This window comes from Lissotriton helveticus, chromosome 8, assembly GCF_964261635.1.
Source record: "Lissotriton helveticus chromosome 8, aLisHel1.1, whole genome shotgun sequence".
Classification (NCBI taxonomy): Eukaryota; Metazoa; Chordata; class Amphibia; order Caudata; family Salamandridae; genus Lissotriton; species Lissotriton helveticus.
Window position 1 is genome coordinate 1,480,011,814 of NC_136069.1, and position 19,346 is coordinate 1,480,031,159.

The following is a 19,346-nucleotide window of genomic DNA, read 5'->3' on the forward strand; positions in this document are numbered from 1 at the left end:
GAAGTTGTTTGTGATCTTTTGGAGCGGGGTCCTTTATTGGGTGAACTAACTTGATAGGAGAGGCACTTTCTTCCTTCAATGACAGGCAACAAAGGTTCAGTCGACCAGATCGGGGTTTAGATCAATAGTGATAAGGTATCGATCAAAATCTCGCCCTTCCAGTATCAATGCATGTCTCTGCTGTGACAGATTCAAAATGCCATGCATGAAGAACTCGCTTTAAAATAGCGATTTCTTAAAATTCCTTAATTGCGATTCTCAAATTGCGAGTCGCAATTAAGGAATACCTCCCCATTCATTCCAATGGACATAGAGGCCCATAGGAATGAATGGGAAGACAATCTCAATTTGTGATTCTCTATTAGAGAATCGCAAATTGAGATTGCAATTTGAAGAGTGCCAGGGTGTCAAAAGGACACCCTGTTGCACCCCTGAAATCTGCATATGGGTACATCTTGCACACACACATGCCCTAAGGACATGTCTGTGTGTAAAATTGAACTTTGAAAAATGCACTTTAGTGCATTTTTCAAAGTTTTTGCAAATTACCATGAAGTTCAACTTCATGGTAATTTGCGCCCCCTATTAGCGAAATCGCTAATTTTTTTACTTTAATGCATTGCATTTAAGGAATCTCAATTTGTGATTCCTTAAATGCAATAGGAATTTAAGTAATCACAATTTTGCGATTTCTTAAATTGCGATTTTTGCATTTGGGATGAATGCATCCCAAATGCAAAAATACCAGTCGCAAAGGGGCAGATTCTGAGAATCTGCCCCTTTGCGAGCGTTTTTTAGCTTGATGCATCTGGGCCTAAGTCATTAAATAATACTACTAGCAATAAACACTGTTTTCAAGTTACCAGCTGCAGCTCCCAAGTTTTCCCAAACACTTAAAAAGGACAATCATTTCTGCAAAAAAAAGTTATTTATTTTACCTGAAAATGTCTTGCTCAATGTACTGATGTTTATTAAGTAGGGTAACGTTTGCGTTCCACTGTTGTCTGGAAGCACTGTAAAGCTTCAGTCAGACCACTATACAAAAAGAAAATCTCAGAGACACTTAAACATTTTTTGTATGATATAGTTATAAAAAATGAAATTGAATGTGAATCAGTAGGAGTCTCTTAAGGTAACATACCAGGGAATCAGGTTTCCAAAGGGGAGCTGTGCTACTTTTGTAGTCAGACAGATTTTCGTGAATGTATTAGGCTAGGAGTGTGTGCCCCCCACCTCCCTCCCAAACATTTGAACTCTTCCATTGGCTGTCACCTCAACTCAAATTCTGATCACTTGTCTCCAAACGTCTAAAAAAATGCATCCCACTGCAATATTAATAAAAATGCCAGTGTATGCGGACAAATGTCTTATTTACCTTATTTTGAGCGAAGTGAACTCTGCCTCAAAGGGACATACCGCTTCTAATGGCATTAATTAATCTTCTGCCTCCTGAATCAGTCAGACCCTCTGCAAGTTTACCGGTCTCATAAATACTCGTTAAAAATATTATGTTTTCCAATAAAAGATACACATTTTCCTTAAAAAAAATATTTGTTCCATCCACTTCTCTGCATATTCTCCTGACACATGACTCTGACATGTCAGTTTACAGTAATAGAAGCTCTTAAATCACTCGTGCGGGTTATATTGTGTTTTTGACAGGAGTTACATGAAGCAACGATTTAATGACTGAAGTGGCACTGTGTTTTTTCGTGCTAATAGAACTTTCATTTAGTCAGAGAAATAATGGCCCTGTCAGGTGAAATCAACTAAGTTCCACTGTCTTAAAAGATGGGTATTACCATGGTGAACTGAGGATGAGACTGTCCTCTCAGATTTCTGTTTTGTGCAAGAAAGAAGCAGGACTGACATTGAGAATGAAGAAAGCGGTGGCTGGAATGACATATATTCGTTACTATATTTTCCCAGATCTTGCTAACTTTCTGTCTACAATGCCACGTTGAATTACTGCATCATTCTTAGGCCATGATTATGGGTAGGAGTTTTCTCACCCCTGTGCAAATCCCTGATGGAGTTTATCTTACCCAGTAACTACTGAGTGAAATAAAGTCTGCACCCTTGATTACATTTTGGCATGTTGCCCTTCCAGAACTCAGCAGGGCAAAAAAGTACAGCATTTACCGTGACATATGGATGTTAACTTAGAAAACGCCGAAATCCTCACGTTGTTGGCCAAAATATTGTTGCAATTTACTGCATCCAATAAAATAAGAATCACAGGGAGTCACATTTTAACTGGTGGAAAAACAGTCCCTCCAGAATGCTTGAATGACTATTTAGTCTTTTCCATTTCTTGTTTCTTTTGTCTTAACAACGTCGAACTCAATTATCATCAACTTATTGTTACACAAGTTATAAAAGTCCTTTTTTTGAACTTAGATTTATTTGATACGCCTATTTCTACTGCCTTTCTTTCAAAGACCCAGAGATACCTACACAAGATCATAGTGCACTGCTCGCATCTCGTTAAAGCAGCCACGAATTGACCGTGTAGCGAACTGACTCAAAGCACTCAAAGCACGGGGAGGGGGTTAGGATGGGGTCGTCGCAGAGTAGATACTGTGGAAAGGTGAGGTCTACATTAGATAAGGATCGGCTTGTCTTTACAAGAACTCACACGTACATGATTAAGATTTCTACCTGAAGGGGACCCAAGATTGTTGACAGTGGAGAATTGACACTCGACTGAGATGTTGAGTTGAGTGAGGAATTGGGGATGTGATTTCGAGCTGCAAAAAGAATCCGTGAACAATTACAAACAGAAAACAGCAGGTCAAACAATAAACAGTAATGAAACTATTCACAAATGTAGCAGTACCATGTTCCCTTATATTTTATCCTGACTTGAAACTTGACTTATAACGTCTATTCTCAGGTTAACATGTCTTGCTTCATTAGCTCTTGATAGGGAAATATTAGAGTTTTTCCCCACAAAAAATTGTGGTTGGACTTGGGGAAAAAACAAAACCCACTCTGCTTTCTCAGTCATAAATGGAGAACCTTTGAAACAAGTTCCATTCTGACCTTTACCATCAGTCATCTTAAAGCTCTCGAGGTTTGACTGGGCCCAGTGGTTGAAATTATCTTTGTTTCTGTTTCTTCCTGGTACTTCTGTTTGAAAGAGCCTTACCTCTGAGTGGGTTGTCATGACCGAAAATGGAGTTTAGAGGAAATTCTGCCAGTCTGCTGCTCCAGTCTGATCAGTCTGCTGCCTGGTTCTGGAACCTCCCTCAATGACTGTTAGGTGGGATAGGGCCTCCTTAAAGAGAGCAGGCCCCACCCACTGGACTCCACCTGAATGACACGTGTCTCTGCATTCCCACCAAACCTCATGAGAAGAATGCAGGCCTAACAGTTGGGCAGAGTTTCACCCTACAAGTTGTTGCTGCCCCACTGTTCAAAAATTCACATTGCTAGAGGGTGCAATGCTGTACATATTTAAAGTTAGGGGGATTCGATTGCTCAAGACCTGCCACCAGCGGTATTCTCTTGAACTTGCGATGCAGCAAGGTGTTATATGTTAGCAGTCTAGTAGCTGGGTGGGAGGAGTTAGGTGGTCAGGGAAAGGAAGAGGCGGAGCAGGGACAGGATGAGGGCAGATAGAGTAGGGACAGGGAAGGTACTGGAAGTACAGAATAAAGCTCCAGATACATAACGAGCAGTGTCTGTGTATTACTTGTAGCACGATGCTACAACTGCCGACGAGGGTGGGATGGGCGTGAATGCCGCCCACAGAATCCCACAAGAGTGCCCTGTCCCGTGCAGCGCCGAAAGGAAGAAGACGCTGCTGTGGAGAGCTGCCCCTGAGGAGACAGGCCAGCAGCAGGTGACCCTATCCCTCCCAGTGGTGGTGAGGGAGTGCAGAGGGAGCCGCAGCAACGAGCGCTGAAGCGCTTGAAAGAAGAAGCTGTTTGCGCCGAAAGCGCGAGTCCCGCCGGATGCGTGCAACTTGGCACCCTTGAAGGAACAGGAGTCGGGAGCCCACTCCGACCCTGTCCAGCACCTCAGGACGAGATAAAGGTCCCCCGACGTGGAGGACGCTGCCCCTGAGAGCCGGGTGACGAGCGCTGCTGAGCGCGCTGAAAACGGAGCCCGGGTGCCGTCGTAGGTCGGAAAACCTCACGCCCGATGCGTGAGTTTCGGCACGCCAGCGGAGAAGAAGAGCGGGAGCGCGAAAAGTAAGGCGGGAGCCCACCCCAACCTCACCTGGTAGATGCCGCGGCCAAAGAAGAGTGAATCCTGATGTGTGCTGCCCTTGGAGCTGCTGGCCGGTGAGTCTTGCATGAACCTGGAGAGAAAGCCTCGTGTGTGCCTGCAGTGACGGCGGCCATCTTGAAGTCAGGCGACTTTCAGGACAAGACCCTTGGTTGTTGTAGGGCGGCCATCTTGAAGTCAGGCACCCGGCAAAAGAAACAAGCACTGACTGTGACAAATAAACAAGCATTGGCGAACAGAAAGAAACAAGCATTGTCAAAAGCAAGTAAACAAGCATTGGCGCACGGAAACAAACAAGCATTGGCGAGAAGAAACATACGAACATTGACAAGAACAAGCAAACAAACATTGGTGAACGCAAAAGAAACAAGCATTGTCAAGAGTAAATAAACAAGCATCGGCAAGAAGGAACAAACAAACATTGACAAGTACCCGACACAGCACTACGCGGTCCCACGATGTCAACATCACCGCGACGAAATGAGGTCAAGCCCCTCTTCGCAGGAGGATCACATTTGAGGGCCCCTGAGCCAGTCGCCCTAACGACAGGTGGAAGCATGGGCCCCAAGTGGCAGGAATGGCTCGAAGACTTCGAGGACTACCTTGAAGGGTCCAAAGTGACCGTTGACAAGGACAAGTTAATTGCTCTCTGGAATCTGGCTGGGCGTGAAATAAGTAAACTCATCAAGGATCTCCCTGCTGCAGACACCGGAACGTATGACAAAGTGCGTGACGCACTAAACAAGAGATTCCTCCACAAAAGGAACGTGGACTATGAGCGCCATGCTTTTCATCAGGCACGTCAAGGGAAAGACGAGGCCATGAGCACGTTTATCACTCGACTGCGGCGACTATCGAGGCACTGCGACTTCGATAATTTTTCCACCGACGCTGCCATCAAGTCTCAGATCATAGAGGGGTGCCACTCTGAATCCCTCAGAAGACGGCTGCTGAGGAAGCCACAAGAACTGGACGACATTGAGGAGCTAACTCGCGTATACGATCAAGCTGAGGAGCATGCTGCCACCATTGAATCTGGGCGCAAAGTGAGCAATGAGCAAGCCCACCGAGTTCAAGACCGTGGTGGCGGGCGTAGACGCTCGAGGGACAATCGTTGGACATCACGACCGTCCTCTCGCTCGAGGCGATCAGATCACCGGAGGCGAGAGACCGGCCGGAGAGAGAAGAGACCAGAGAGAGCGAGGAGGTGCTACAGGTGTGGGTATGACTATCCTCACGTGGACGTCTGCCCTGCCATGGGCCAGCGGTGCAGGAAATGTGGTCGGACGAACCATTTCGAGGCGATGTGCGGCGAGTACAACAAAGAGAGGCGAAGCAGCACTGGGAGGTCGTCTCGATCGAGCACCAGAAAGCACCATATTAGAGCCGTCCATGACAAAGACACGGGGTCCTCCAGCTCGACACATTCCAGCAGGGAGTCACACAAATCGCGATGGGAGCGCAGATCTCCGTCCCGTGACTCCAGGTCTTCGTCTCGAGACTCCGAGTACACGACCCACCGTGCCTACATGATCGCAGACCCAGATCAGTTGAAGAAGTATCCTCGGTTACACATCAAAGTGGGGAATCACAACACTAAATTTGTTATGGACAGCGGGCTTCGCTGAACTACATCCCCGTTACCGAGTATGAGAGGATGCGCCCCAAGCCGACCCTCACTCATGCACCTGTACGGGTCTTCACCTGGATGTCAAGGAAGCCGCTGCAATGTCTTGGCAAATTCCCGACTACACTTGCACATGACAATGTCACGATTGATGCCGTCATTCATGTCATCAAGGGCCCCGAAGCTGACTGTCTGCTGAGCCTGCCGACTGCGGAACGTCTCCGTCTTGTGGAGATCCTCTTCAAAGTCTGTGATGACCAGAACATCGTCGACCATTTTCCTCGCCTTTTCATCGGGCTGGGGAAGTTGAAGGATCGTCAGATACACCTGCATATCAACAAACAGATCAGGCCTGTTGCTCAGTACCCCCGGCGTGTTCCTTTCCACCTCCAAAAGGCTGTCGAAGAAGAGATCAATGACCTCCTGTCTGCCGACATCATTGAACGCACAGACGGCCCTACCCCATGGGTTTCGCCAGTGGTCGTTGTACCGAAAAAGGGCACCACCAGCAAAGTAAGACTCTGTGTCGACATGCGAGTATCCAACACTGCGATAGAACGTGAACACCATCCAGGGCCACTTCTATGTGACATGATCTCGGCTTTGAACGGAGCCACGGTATTCTCTAAACTGGACCTCAACAAGGGCTATCACCAGCTGGAGCTGGATGCCCAATCAGGAGCGGGAATGAAACCTGACCCGGAAAAAGTGGCATCCCTGAACAACGCCAAGTGTCCTCAGGACGTCAGCGATCGTTCCTGGGAATGGCCAGCTACTGCGCCCGGTATATCCGGGATTACGCGACCATCAGCCACCCGCTCTGCACCTTGACCAAGCAAGGGCAACCCTTTGAATGGACTCCTCAGTGTGAGCAAGCATTCACAGAAATCAAGCGGGCTGTGAAGTCAGCCGATAACCTTTCCTATTTCAACCCCAGACGCATGACTGAAGTCACAGTTGATGCCAGCCCCGTAGGGTTGGGGGCCATTCTGGCACAATATGACCATGACTCTGACCAGAGACGGATAGTTGCCTATGCCAGCCGCAGCCTGTCTGATCCCGAGAAGGCGTACTCTCAGCCCAAGAAGGAGAGTCTTGCAGTGGTCTGGGCATGTGAACACTTTCATGTGACGGCAAGCACTTTACCCTGATCACTGATCACCAGGCGCTAGGCACCATCTACGGCAACCCCCGGTCTAAAATGCCCCCCAGAATTGATAGATGGGGCTTGAGGCTTCAGGAGTATACTTTCACGATCGTACACAAGCTGGGAAAGTCTGAAAACCCGGCAGACTACATGTCTCGGCATCCGCCTGCATCATCCAATTCTCATCCTTCAATTGCAGAGGAATATATCCATTTCGTAGCTGGCCAGGCGCTACCTCCGGCCATTCCAATGGATGTAATCCGAAACGCCACCGTGCAGGATGCCGTCCTACAAAAGGTACTCCGCAAGATTCGAACCAACAGGTGGAGACATGACCCTCAGGATGAAGACAGTGAACGGGACACCAAGCAGGAGCTACAAGCTTTCCGGCACGTCCATGATGAACTGTCAGTGACCTCAGACGGAATCATACTGCGAGGACAGCGAATTGTGATCCCCAGCAATCTACAGCAAGGCGTCATCGATCTTGCCCATGAAGGCCACCGGGGAGTTGTGTCCACTAAGCGAGCACTCAGGGAACGTGTGTGGTTCCCCTGCTCGACCAAATGGTGGAGTCCACCCTGAAAGACTGCCACCCGTGCCAACTGACAAGCAAAGGTGATCCCCCAGCCCCATTGCAAATGACCCCCTTACCGGCCGGAGTTTGGCAAGAAATTGCCGTGGACTTCTATGGACCATTATCCTCCGGCAAGTATGTGATCGTCATAGTCGACGAGTACTCGCGCTTCCCCTTTGCACAGTTCGTGCCCTCCACTGGTGCCGCCAGTACTCTCAAGGTGCTGGATGAGTTATTTGCAACCTGGGGTGTTCCTAGAGAGGTGAAGACGGACAATGGTCCCCCCTTCAATGGACATGATGATGCATATGCCCGACACTTGGATTTCCATCATAGGAAAGTCACACCCCTCTGGCCACTAGCAAACGGCACCATTACACGCTTCATGGCCACGATCAAGAAAACATTTCAGCAGGCCTGTGCCAAAAAGAAGGACCTACAGATCGCCCTGAACGAGGTCCTCAGAGCCTACAGGACAACTCCCCATTCGACCACCGGCAAGTGTCCTGCCACGCTGATGTTAGGTCGCCCCATGGGGAACCGAATTCCAACATGGGATGGAGCCCTGCGTGCTATATCACCCACCCCCAACCATCGAGAGATGGCGGACACGGATAAGCGTAACAAGGACAAGATGAAGTTGTATGCAGACGCCAAGCGAAGAGCAAGATCTCCCTCTGTACACGAAGGAGACTACGTACTAGTGAAACAAGACCAGCAGAAGAAAACGGACTGTCGTTTCCGCGATGAACCACTACTGGTCACTCGGCAGAAGGGCACTATGATGATGGCGGAGTCTGACCGCCGTAAAGTTACGAGGAACGTGTCTCACTTTAAGAAGTGTTCCCGAGACACGACCGGATTGTTGCTTGATCACACTGCGTCACTAGATCCTGAGACCTCTGAACGGGACGCTTTAGAGGATCCGGGCCAATTGGATGCACCTCAGACTGAAGAGAACTCTGATGAAGTGAACGCACGGCCACGTCGCAATGTCCAGCGACCAAAGAGACTCATTGAAGAGATATGATTGAATATGTCGTTAATTTTGTTAAGAAGGGGGGAGATGTTATATGTTAGCAGTCTAGTAGCTGGGTGGGAGGAGTTAGGTGGTCAGGGAAAGGAAGAGGCGGAGCAGGGACAGGATGAGGGCAGATTGAGTAGGGACAGGGAAGGTACTGGAAGTACAGAATAAAGCTCCAGATACATAACGAGCAGTGTCTGTGTATTACTTGTAGCACGATGCTACACAAGGGTTGCAGGGCTATTTGGTGCTAGGGTCCGGGGATAGGGGTGTGAGTGGTCCTGCTCTGTGGCAGGGGTCGCAGCTTCATGTGGTGCTGGTTTCTGGGTCTGAAAGGCCCTTATACTTTTTTGCTTACAATAAAAGCAGTTACCGTTTTTGTAATGAAGCCTCTGCAAAGCTTTGAGGAAGGCGTTGATATGATCATGGTGCGTCATTTCGAGCAGGCGATGGGGCAGCGTGGTGTTTGGCTTTTACAGTTTGGGAAGATCTTTTATTTGTACATTTATCTATGAGGATATCCACAAAATCTGGCATGGCTTCAGAAGTCATGAAGTTATGTTCAACAGTCCTGACTCCAAGCCTGATCTAAATCTTGGTGGATCTGGTCCTGCGATCACTTTCTTTTTTTTACTTTATTTACTTCTTTGCATGTTTAGTTAACAAACATTTGTAGCAGTTACTCAATGCAGCAGTACATCAATTACAATAAGGAAATGCAGTGTCACACATATACATCTTTTCGTGAGAGCGTCGCACATAAAACGCACAAGATAAAACATTAGTAAAGTCAAGTTACCACTGTACAACATTGCTGCGGCTAGTACAACCTTTGGGTAGCCGTATGTATATAATACCGTTTCCAAAGTAGATCAGCCCACCCCGGCAGGGACAATCCCATCAGGAGATTGGGATGACAAAACAGAACTCTCCTCAAGCAGATAGTTTTTAAAGGACCCCATATGTCTTTGGGACTTGACGATGGTGGCATCATGGTAGCAAATAAATCACTGTTGGTATTACCATATATAAGACTGTTCAGCCAAGTTTTAGTTTTTGGAATAGATCTAATTCCCCACTGTCATGCTAGTTCTCGTTTAGCTAACAGCAAGGCAATGGCTACGAATCGTCGAACTTGTTTCGGGGAATTACGAACGTACCCCAATAGGGCTACCTCTGGCAGAGGATTAATCTCAAGGTGTACCATACGTGACAATATTGTGTACACTGCCTTCCAATATCCCCCACCTTTACACAGGTCCAGGTCATATGGGCGAAGTCAGCGTGGTGAGCTCTGTATTTCGGGCATAAGTGTGATGGCGAAGGGTCAATGGAGTGGATTTTAGCTGGTGACATGTATGCCCTCCATAAAAATTTAAAATGTGTATGTTTACTATTCATGGAGACTTCTTTTGTCTGGGTACAACAAAAAACCCAATGCTTGTCTTCTATTGGGTGGCCTAGGTCACGTTCCCAGGTCTCACGTATCTTGAGGTCTCTGCTTGGGATCAGTGCCATAGAGGCTCTATATAGTTTGGATATGAGGTGGGCCCCATCTTGATTAGGTATCCCCAAAGCATTTCGGGCATACCTCGGCCCTTCATCAGGGGGTGAATTCCTAAAAACAACAAATAATCCACAATAAAAGTACAGCTCACCAAAACATTCACCTCAAGATGGCATGTAACCCACATTAACCACGCTTGACACCATATAAACACTTGGCATGCACAAACCAATACCAGCTTTTTATAGAATAGTCATGTTAGACATCATGTTGTGAAGCTCCGATCGAAATCACTGAAGGTAACACTAACACACATGGCTGATTTATAAGCATATGTTGATGTTGTCTGAATGTAACCACATTCAGGCATGCTGAAACTACTGAGATATATGATAAGCGACACACCAAACATTAGGTGGGGGTCCAACTCCACATTAAGGCAGTCATTTTATTTTGCATTATTTGTTGCTTCTAGGAATTCATCCCCTGATGAAGGGCAGAGTTATGCCAGAAATGCATTGGGGATACATGTAAGAACAGTTTATATAACGGATGCACATGAATGAAGCATTCATAAGGAATATGATGTGAATTAAAAGATGTACTAAAATAATCAATTCCAAACAAGAGAATTCACAGAATCGAAAACCTGAATATTATTATTATTATTGTTAATGCTTATAAAGCACATCTGACACCCTACAGGTAACCTGGCGCTGTCATACTAGCATCTAGCTGAGTGTGTGAACTGAGTCCCCTGCCAGAGTAAACTATGACAATGCATGTAAGGGACGCTCCCACATATGGATAGCACAATATTCTAAATATTTGTATTTTCCACATACAAGTAATGCACTCATATTGTATTCCTATGTTTCACTTCACTATATAGCCCTATTGTACAGTTTTCAACAGGTTTCATGTAGCAAGGGCCACAAACTATCACTACCTACTGGTGAATGGGACTTTTGTTTACATCAACTGGTAATTCCTGTAGATCACAGAGATATTTGCATATTTTCAAATCTGCCACCTGGAGGGAGCAGAAATCCCACTGGGTAATAGGACCAGACTATTTAAACACAAAAAGAATGGGTTGGAGGTACCCCATCTTGTGTGAGGCCACATGCCCATTTCTAAAGCCCCAACAGTCTTACTGTTTCCCGGGGCAGAGAATTTCTATAACTCCCTTGGGATTATATTTGCTGCATAGTTTTGACATATGGGCTGTCAGAGAGGGGGTTATTTCCCCTTGCCCGTAGGGAAGAAAGACTGCCTTGTGGTCAGAGTGAGGGATACACTGGAGTGCCATGTTGGGCAAACCACACAACACATTTCAATCGTTTTTCCATGGTGTTTTTTTGGCTTTCTGATTCCCCCTGTGATGGGCAGATACACCTCGATCTAACCATCCAGAAAGGGCTGGAAGTCCTCAACTACCAGGGAAAAATTGGGAACAGTAAATGGATGGGGTACTGGAATAGCTTCACATCAGTCCACCCCTGCACCAGATAGTATTTCAGCCCCAAAGTGTAATGTTCCATACAGGTTCCCGATATAGGCTCAGGTAGCAACCTAACCGTTCACCTATATTTCCCCTGCCATTATACTACATAACGGTTCTGGCGACTGACCTTTTACCTAGTTACGGTACTGCTAACAGTACGTGTGGATTCCCTGGAAACTAGCCTGATTCATTATGCATGAGGATTCTTGGAAACTCAGCGAGACTACCATCTCCTGCATAAAAACTATGTATAAGGGTCATTCATTCCGTCATCCTAAGTCCGACATTGTTAGGTTTGAAATTCCCACCTGCAATGCACCGGTTTCATGCTTCAGACTTCAGTTAGCGAGTGTGACTCCATTTTGCATTTCGTAATCCCTCTTAGGCTGCTTAGACTGTGCCTGCTCTTCATTCTTGGGAAGGCATAGCAGGTGGTTGTAAGTAACCCGGGTGGCCCCAAAGGGCCACTTCCTTCAGTTAGCGCCCAAACAGGGACGCCGCAGGGTGACCCCACTCACCCAAAAACAGGTTGTAGGATTGGGGTTGTGTCCGATCAGTCGGGCGCATCGGGGTACCCCACATGGTTGACCTTGGTTCTCGGAGCTGCCCTGCCTGTCTGATCAGGCTACTCCTCATCTAGTGGTCACCGGCTGGGGTCCTGAGAAGGTGAAACCTTGGAGTTGACCATTTTGTCCGAAGAGTCGGCAGTGGAGAATAATTTTACTCGACCTGAGTGCACCAGGTGAGTGATTTGACTCTTGGAAAGATGGCGCCATTCTTGAACGGCACGAGCCTGCGGGCTGTGTCCTGATACAGTCTCCTGACTGTCTTGGTGCAGTTTCTAGACTGCCTAGCTTGAATTGCACAAGCCAACGGACTGTATCTTGGTACATTCTTTTGGGCTGTTTGGTTTTGAACTTGATTAGTTTGCAACCCTTTTAAAAGACACAAAGTGTTTGCGAACAATCTGCCAGGCCAACTGGTAGTTTGGTTTTCCCTCAAAAAGGTCTGGTGCTTCTTAAATGTGGTACTTGGTACAGGACTGCAGTGGGCAGTTTTCGGACCGTTTTGGTTTGGTTCTTGAACAATTGTTCTCTTGTTTATTTTTCCTTCTATTATTTTTGTTGATGTTGTATTTGTTTGTTGAGGACAGCGTATGTGGCTTATATTAAGATGCCTTGTTTATGTCGGATATTTTGGATGTCGTTGTTGTTCCACTGATGCTCAATTGGAAGAGAGCCAGCCTGCGCCTCCGGATAGTTCTCAAATTTCTACGTATACGTCAAGCATGGTATTGGCCCTATTATGTTCAGCCCGTTGTGGCATAAATATACGAGGGACAATGCTGAGCTGCAATGGTCACTTACTGGTTCGTTTGATTAATAGAAATTGAATTACTTGCAGGATAAATTGTTCGCTAAAAAGAGTAGGCAGTCGATGTTTCTCTAAGAGTATGGCAGAAAGCAGCGAAGCAGTGGTGTATGAGAGCAGAGAAAGAGGCCCCGAAGTGACAGACGCAAACTATAACCTAGAAAGCAGTGGCCTATGAAAGGGAAAAGATAGAGAAGGGCATAGAATGAGCAGATAGAAAGTTACGATTACAGACTTATAAATGTTATGTTACTAGAGAGGAAGGTGATGATTTTGTTGAAGAGCTATTAGATTCTCGCCCCCCACCTCCTTATGCTCCTGAACGGATATACCCAACAGTTCCAACATCCCAGTCTTCGGCCCCTTCATGCCTCTCTTTCTAGTGTTTCTGTTTCTAGCACTACTGCCCCAGCCCTAGCCCCACTTGCTTCTCCTCTACCCGCACCAGTCACAGGGGCTGGGAGCCGTTAGCTCTCCTGTCCTGTCTATTAGTTCCATTTTGACTGCTACGCCCCTTTCACCCCAAAAACACTGTCTCCCTACATGATGGTACCTGTCTCTGCATCTGCTCTTTCCCCATTGGGTGTGACACCTCAAACACAGTCAAATGTTGAAATGCCTGTGCATCGGATGCATGAAGGGAATTGAGCAGCACCGCGAAACTGCCTGGAGAGAGTATAGGTGCGTTCTGCTGTGGGTGTTGAGGAAAAGCAAATGGTGGCGAATCAAGCAGCTCAGTCGGCTCGAAACGCAATCTATAGTGTGGAAGATGTGTAGAGTGTGATGAAAGATTATGAGCCCTTCATACAGCAGCATGCTTTTAAGCACATGTCGGCCACGTTAATAGGAATGTGGGAACAGTGTTTTTAGGGTGTTGCACCGCAGATTATCTATGACATACGGGACAGGGTGTATGCTACAAGTATGGCTCCCAATGAGGTTTTTAGCGATGCAACAACACTGGTGGGTTACCGAGGCAGATTGCTTCAAAAGGTTCAGACAATAGGGACACAGTACCCCATGAGGAACGTCTATCCCATTTACCGTCCTGAAATACCAGAACTGCGGGACTCCACGACGATGTAATTAGGCTACAAATTGATGCTTGGTTTCAGGAACAGTGGATCGATACTCCTTAGAAGAGCAGTGAGGTTCTATCCCTAAAGAGCAAGCTGCTGGACCCTCGGAAAAACCCCACTGCATATTATAAAGAATTGACGGAGACGGCCTCCCTCACAGTGATGACGTTAGCCGATAATGAATTTTTCTTTGGTCTGCTGGTACCGGTCGATATATGGAGGCAGGTTCATATGCAGGATCATGCACTGGAGTTGGGCAGAGAGAGGGTTCTTGACTTTGCATGGACTGCGAATACAGAACGGCCCATTGATACATAGATTGCTGTCAGCATTGACACTTCCCCGTACGTTAGCAGTAATAAAATGTAGCCCTCATGAAGCCATCACAGAGGGGAAATGCGTTTGCTGATCAGACAGCAAAGGACACAGCTTGATCAAAAATGAAAAATATGTTTGTGGCAGGTACCGCTAGGTAGGTCCCAGACAATGGAATGTTCGAGGCCAAATTAGAAAATGTCAGGGAAATGCAGAGTGAGTCGACCGTAGATGAACTGGCAAAACGGGAGGAGAGTACAGGGCGTTTGGAGGAGGACGGGTGCTGGACTGATTTATCTGGGAAACAGAAATGGTTGCTGCCCAATTCGTATGTGCTCCCTGTTGTTACCATGACTCACGGTCCAGCGCATATTAGTGCCAAAGGAATATGCAATCTACTGGACTCAGTATATATGAACGAAAATATTTCTAAGGTAGCCACAAACCTAGTGAAGCATTGATCATTTGTTTGAAGCATAATCCTGGGAAAGGTACTCCTACACCTGCTGGTAATTTGCACAACCATCCTTCTCTTTTGAGGTTCTCCAGATGGATTTTATCAAAATGGAACGAGTTAATAATTTGAAGTAAGTGCTAGTATTGATTTGCACATTCAGTAAATGGATTAACCACTCAAGAGAATACAGCTATGGCGATGGCGAAGGCACTCTTAAAAGAGTTCTTCCCTTGCTATTGATTGCCACATGTGATTTGGAGTGACAACGGAAGTCAGTTCAATTCAAAAGCCATTGAATTGGTGTGCAAAGGCTTACATATTAAGCAGAAGTTTCATGTAGCGAACCACCCCCAGTCAGCAGGCCTGATTGAGAAGTACAATGGTACTCTCAAACTGAAATTAGCAACGATCCAAAGAAAGCACAGGACTGCGATGGCCAGATGTGTTACCCTTGGCTTTATTATATACCAGAGTGACAGTGCATTCTAGAACAGGGTTCTCCCCGTATGAGGTGGTCTTTGGACGCCCCACTAATGTCTGGGGCGTTCCAAGGCCCAAGCGCTTTTCAGAGATAGAGTATCTCCTCCTCATAGATTAACCGTATTTATTGTCTAAAGATCTCCGTTCTATCCACCAACAGGTTCATGCCACGCTGCAACCAGTTCCAGAGGGGCCTGGGGATTTTGTTCTTGTCAAACACTTTCAAAGGAGGAGCTGCCTAGAGCCGAAGTAGAAAGGGCCCCTCCTTGTCCTGCTCGCCACCCGCACAGCTGTCAAGCTGGAAGGCAGAAAACATTGGGTACATGCCCCCCACATCAAATGGATTCCTCATCCGCTCCTGTATGATCAGTGGGCCCTCGAGGGAATCGCTGACCAGGAAGGAGAGCGTGCACACTGCTTCCTTCCCTTCTCTGATGCCCGGTTGAGGTTGGCGCAGACAGATGAGGAAAGTGACACAGATACTCCTGCATCTGGTGCACAAGAGTCTGAGTCTCAACGCCCAACTGACCCTGAGTTTCAACCCCTTTTTGTTGACAAGGCAGTGCCTGGAGTCACCAGGTACAACCTGCGGCCCGAAAGAAGGACAGTTCACCAGCCGAACAGTCCAGGAGTTAGGGAAGGACTTGAGCTTAGGGCACAGGTGCTGTGCCTAAGGTGCCTGTATTAGACTAGAGTGAGCTACACTGGTGCACTGCCCTGGACACTGGACTGGATTGTTGAGGGTACTTGCCCATGAGGGAGGGTGCCCTATCCTGAAAGAAGAGGATTTGTTTTTTAGCAAAGGCTGCAATCGCGCAGCTCCCCCATGGGAGTGCTTCATTGCACCGTTGTTGATGAACAATAGGAGCCTGCCAGCAAGGCTCTAGACCGATGCTGGGTGATTTGTGCCCCTCTGGTCAATTGTATTTTTGTGGCTCCAATTCCGAAGATTTCTCTCTATGTACCCATTTGGCCGTGCAGTCATGAAGGAGGAACAGCTCCTGGTGGCCCCTCCATTACAGCAGAATGGTCCTGTGTGGTCTAGTTGGTCTACTGTGAGTAAGGTAGTAGTAGCAGTAGTATTAGTTATCCTCATTGTACTGTTAACACTATTTGGGGTGGTTTGGTATTTAGAAGAACAGCATCCTGTACACTATCTGGTAGGGACTAACCCAATTCCCCCTGAGCGCCTATTTGTTACATTGGCCCGCATAAAGAGAGACATAGACAAACTTACACCGAGAACGTATTTCTTCAAATGCTTCATCAGGTACACAGTCACACAGTCACACTAATGCCACAAATTGTTGGGCGTGTGGGTTACTCCCCTCCGTTATGCACAAAGATGATTTGCTGGTGTCATTGCCCCTGTCATATTTGGGTGGCTGTGAGGCATGGTTTCACTTGCTTTCTATGGTATACATGCACTATCATGCTGAAGCTATGAAAATGGTACAGTCTGATTACGAAGCAGTGTTGGAGTATATAGTGGTACTAAAGGAGAGGAGCTGGCCTAACGGCTAGGGCGCTCGACCTCGGACCTGGGGATCTGGGTTCGAGCCTCGGTAACGACGCCAAAAAATCTCCTGTGATTCTGGGCAAATCACTTAATCTCCCTGTGCCTAAAATAAAAAAAATAAAATAAAATAAAAATGAAAGTGTGTGTCCTCATGTTAAAAAAAACCAAAAAACGTAACGTGTGCTATGTGAAGCGCTCTGATACCTGATTCGGTTCGGGTCTAGTTCGCGCTATATAAAACTCTACAAAAAAAAAAAGAAAAGAAATAAAGGTAGGAATGGGGGTCTAGGGGTATATATTTATCGACCTTAACACCTCCGTACCCCAAACTATATGACAGCAACAAATACGGGAGGTGTCCGGTCAAGAGAGAGAATGTGTGTGTTCTATACTGAAGACTGAAGATCGCAGGCCATCAAACAGCAACAACAAAGACAACACTTGGTTCAGATATTCCCATCAGCCCACCCTTCCGGCGGAGCATCGTCATGTGGGATTTGTATGGTACATCCAAGGGTCGCCCAACTCATCGAATTGATGGTGCGAAACTGGATAACAAAGATGAACTCTAACCAAAGTGTGTCTTAATGGTACTGATGGGGTGCAGTGCTATAGTGTAAACGAGTGAGTGAGATTAAAAATGACTACCAAGACAAAAATTATGTTTAATCAGTATTATCTTGGCGCCAAGGTTAAAAAAACTCCTGATAGTCTGAAAGTATGACTAAACAATGGCGATGTGCAGAGAGGTCACACTAATGCCACAAATTGTTGGGCGTGTGGGTTACTCCCCTCCGTTATGCACAAAGATGATTTGCTGGTGTCATTGCCCCTGTCATATTTGGGTAGCAGTGAGGCATGGTTTCACTTGCTTTCTATGGTATACATGCACTATCATGCTGACGCTATGAAAATGGTACAGTCTGATTACGAAGCAGTGTTGGAGTATATAGTGGTACACCAGGGATATACACCTTGGGCAGATGGCAAGGAGGGTACCCTGCATCCAGAAGCTTGCATGAACATTTTTTAAGCTGATGAAAATGTCACTTGGTTACAAAATGAAATGCTAGATTTCCAAGGATTTAATGTTACTAAATACTTCAAATGTTTAAGGGAACGCAATATCACTGAAGACAAAGCCATGCCCATCCCTGTGATCAATGCAACAGGTAGTTTCTGTGTTGAAGGATCAGGGAACATTCCTGTAGGACAGAGCAGTTGTAACTACACATACCGATTGAACACTACTAGTAGCCCACCTTTGCTTACACCTCCAAATGTATACTTTATCTGTGGGGAACAGGCTTATACATGGCTTCCCAGGGGATGGTCTGGCCGGTGCTATGTCTCTTTCCTCTTACCTCCCTTTTACATTGCACCGTCTAATTATCACAAGGATCATAGGCTACAGCCTAGGGATCTCCATGTGCATCGAGTTAAGAGAGCTGTTAATCCTTACGATATTGATCAGACAGATACTTCCTTACAGCAATTTACTGACATAATGAAGGGCTTTCTGCGATTCTGGGGTCCCATATTCAATAGCCATAATATTTGTCACCTTCCCAGTGTAGTTGAGGGAGTTATTAATACTACTGCAGGTATACTGACTAATAGTACAGTCAAGCTTCAGGCTACGAGGCTTGTTGCTCTTCAAAATTGGATGATTTTAGATGTCATTCTGGCTGATAGAGGGGGAGCCTGCTGTGTCATCGGCAGCAGCTGCTGCGTGTACATTCCTGAAAGCGCCCCTACTATATACTCCGCAATACAGAAGTTACACAGGCTTGCTTCAGACATCCATCAGGATAATGGTTCATGGGCCATCACAGAGTGGCTCTGGGGTCTATTGACATCATGGGGTTGGAAGATACTACTTGTCCTAATAGATATCGCAGGAGTCATCTTCACATGTTGCCTCTGTATAAATTACCTTCCTGCATGTTGCACCTATTGTGTGAGAAAGCTCAGCCCTACCCCTAGACTATCAGGACGTGATACCAAGGTCTCTACTATGATGATGCAGGATATCCAGAATATGATGATCATAGACAAGGGCATTTTTTAGTACTAGATGGATTTTACTACTAAGGGCCTGATTCTGATGCGGGTTGGAAAGATTCCCGATCAAATCTGTTTGGAAATGGTTTCCGACTCACTCGGATAAGGAGAGTCTGACCGACGGAGTACGATGCATCTGGATGCTTCCAGATACGAGTTGCTTGGACTCCTATTGACTTCAATCTTCAATGGGAGCATATGTTTCTAACTGAATCATAATTGGGCCCTGGGTCGGGAAGACACGTTCCCAATCTGAAGGAGCAAATGCCAATAGAAAGGCCTTCCTAACCGCGGCAGATTCAGGCCCTAGGTGGGAATGCTTTCCTTATCGCATCAGAATCAGGCCCTAAGTCTGTTCCTTTCTTCTCCATTGTCATATAAGTACCTTTGCATTTGCTTTCTCCCACTTAGAATTGTAAAGACCCTACCGGATAGT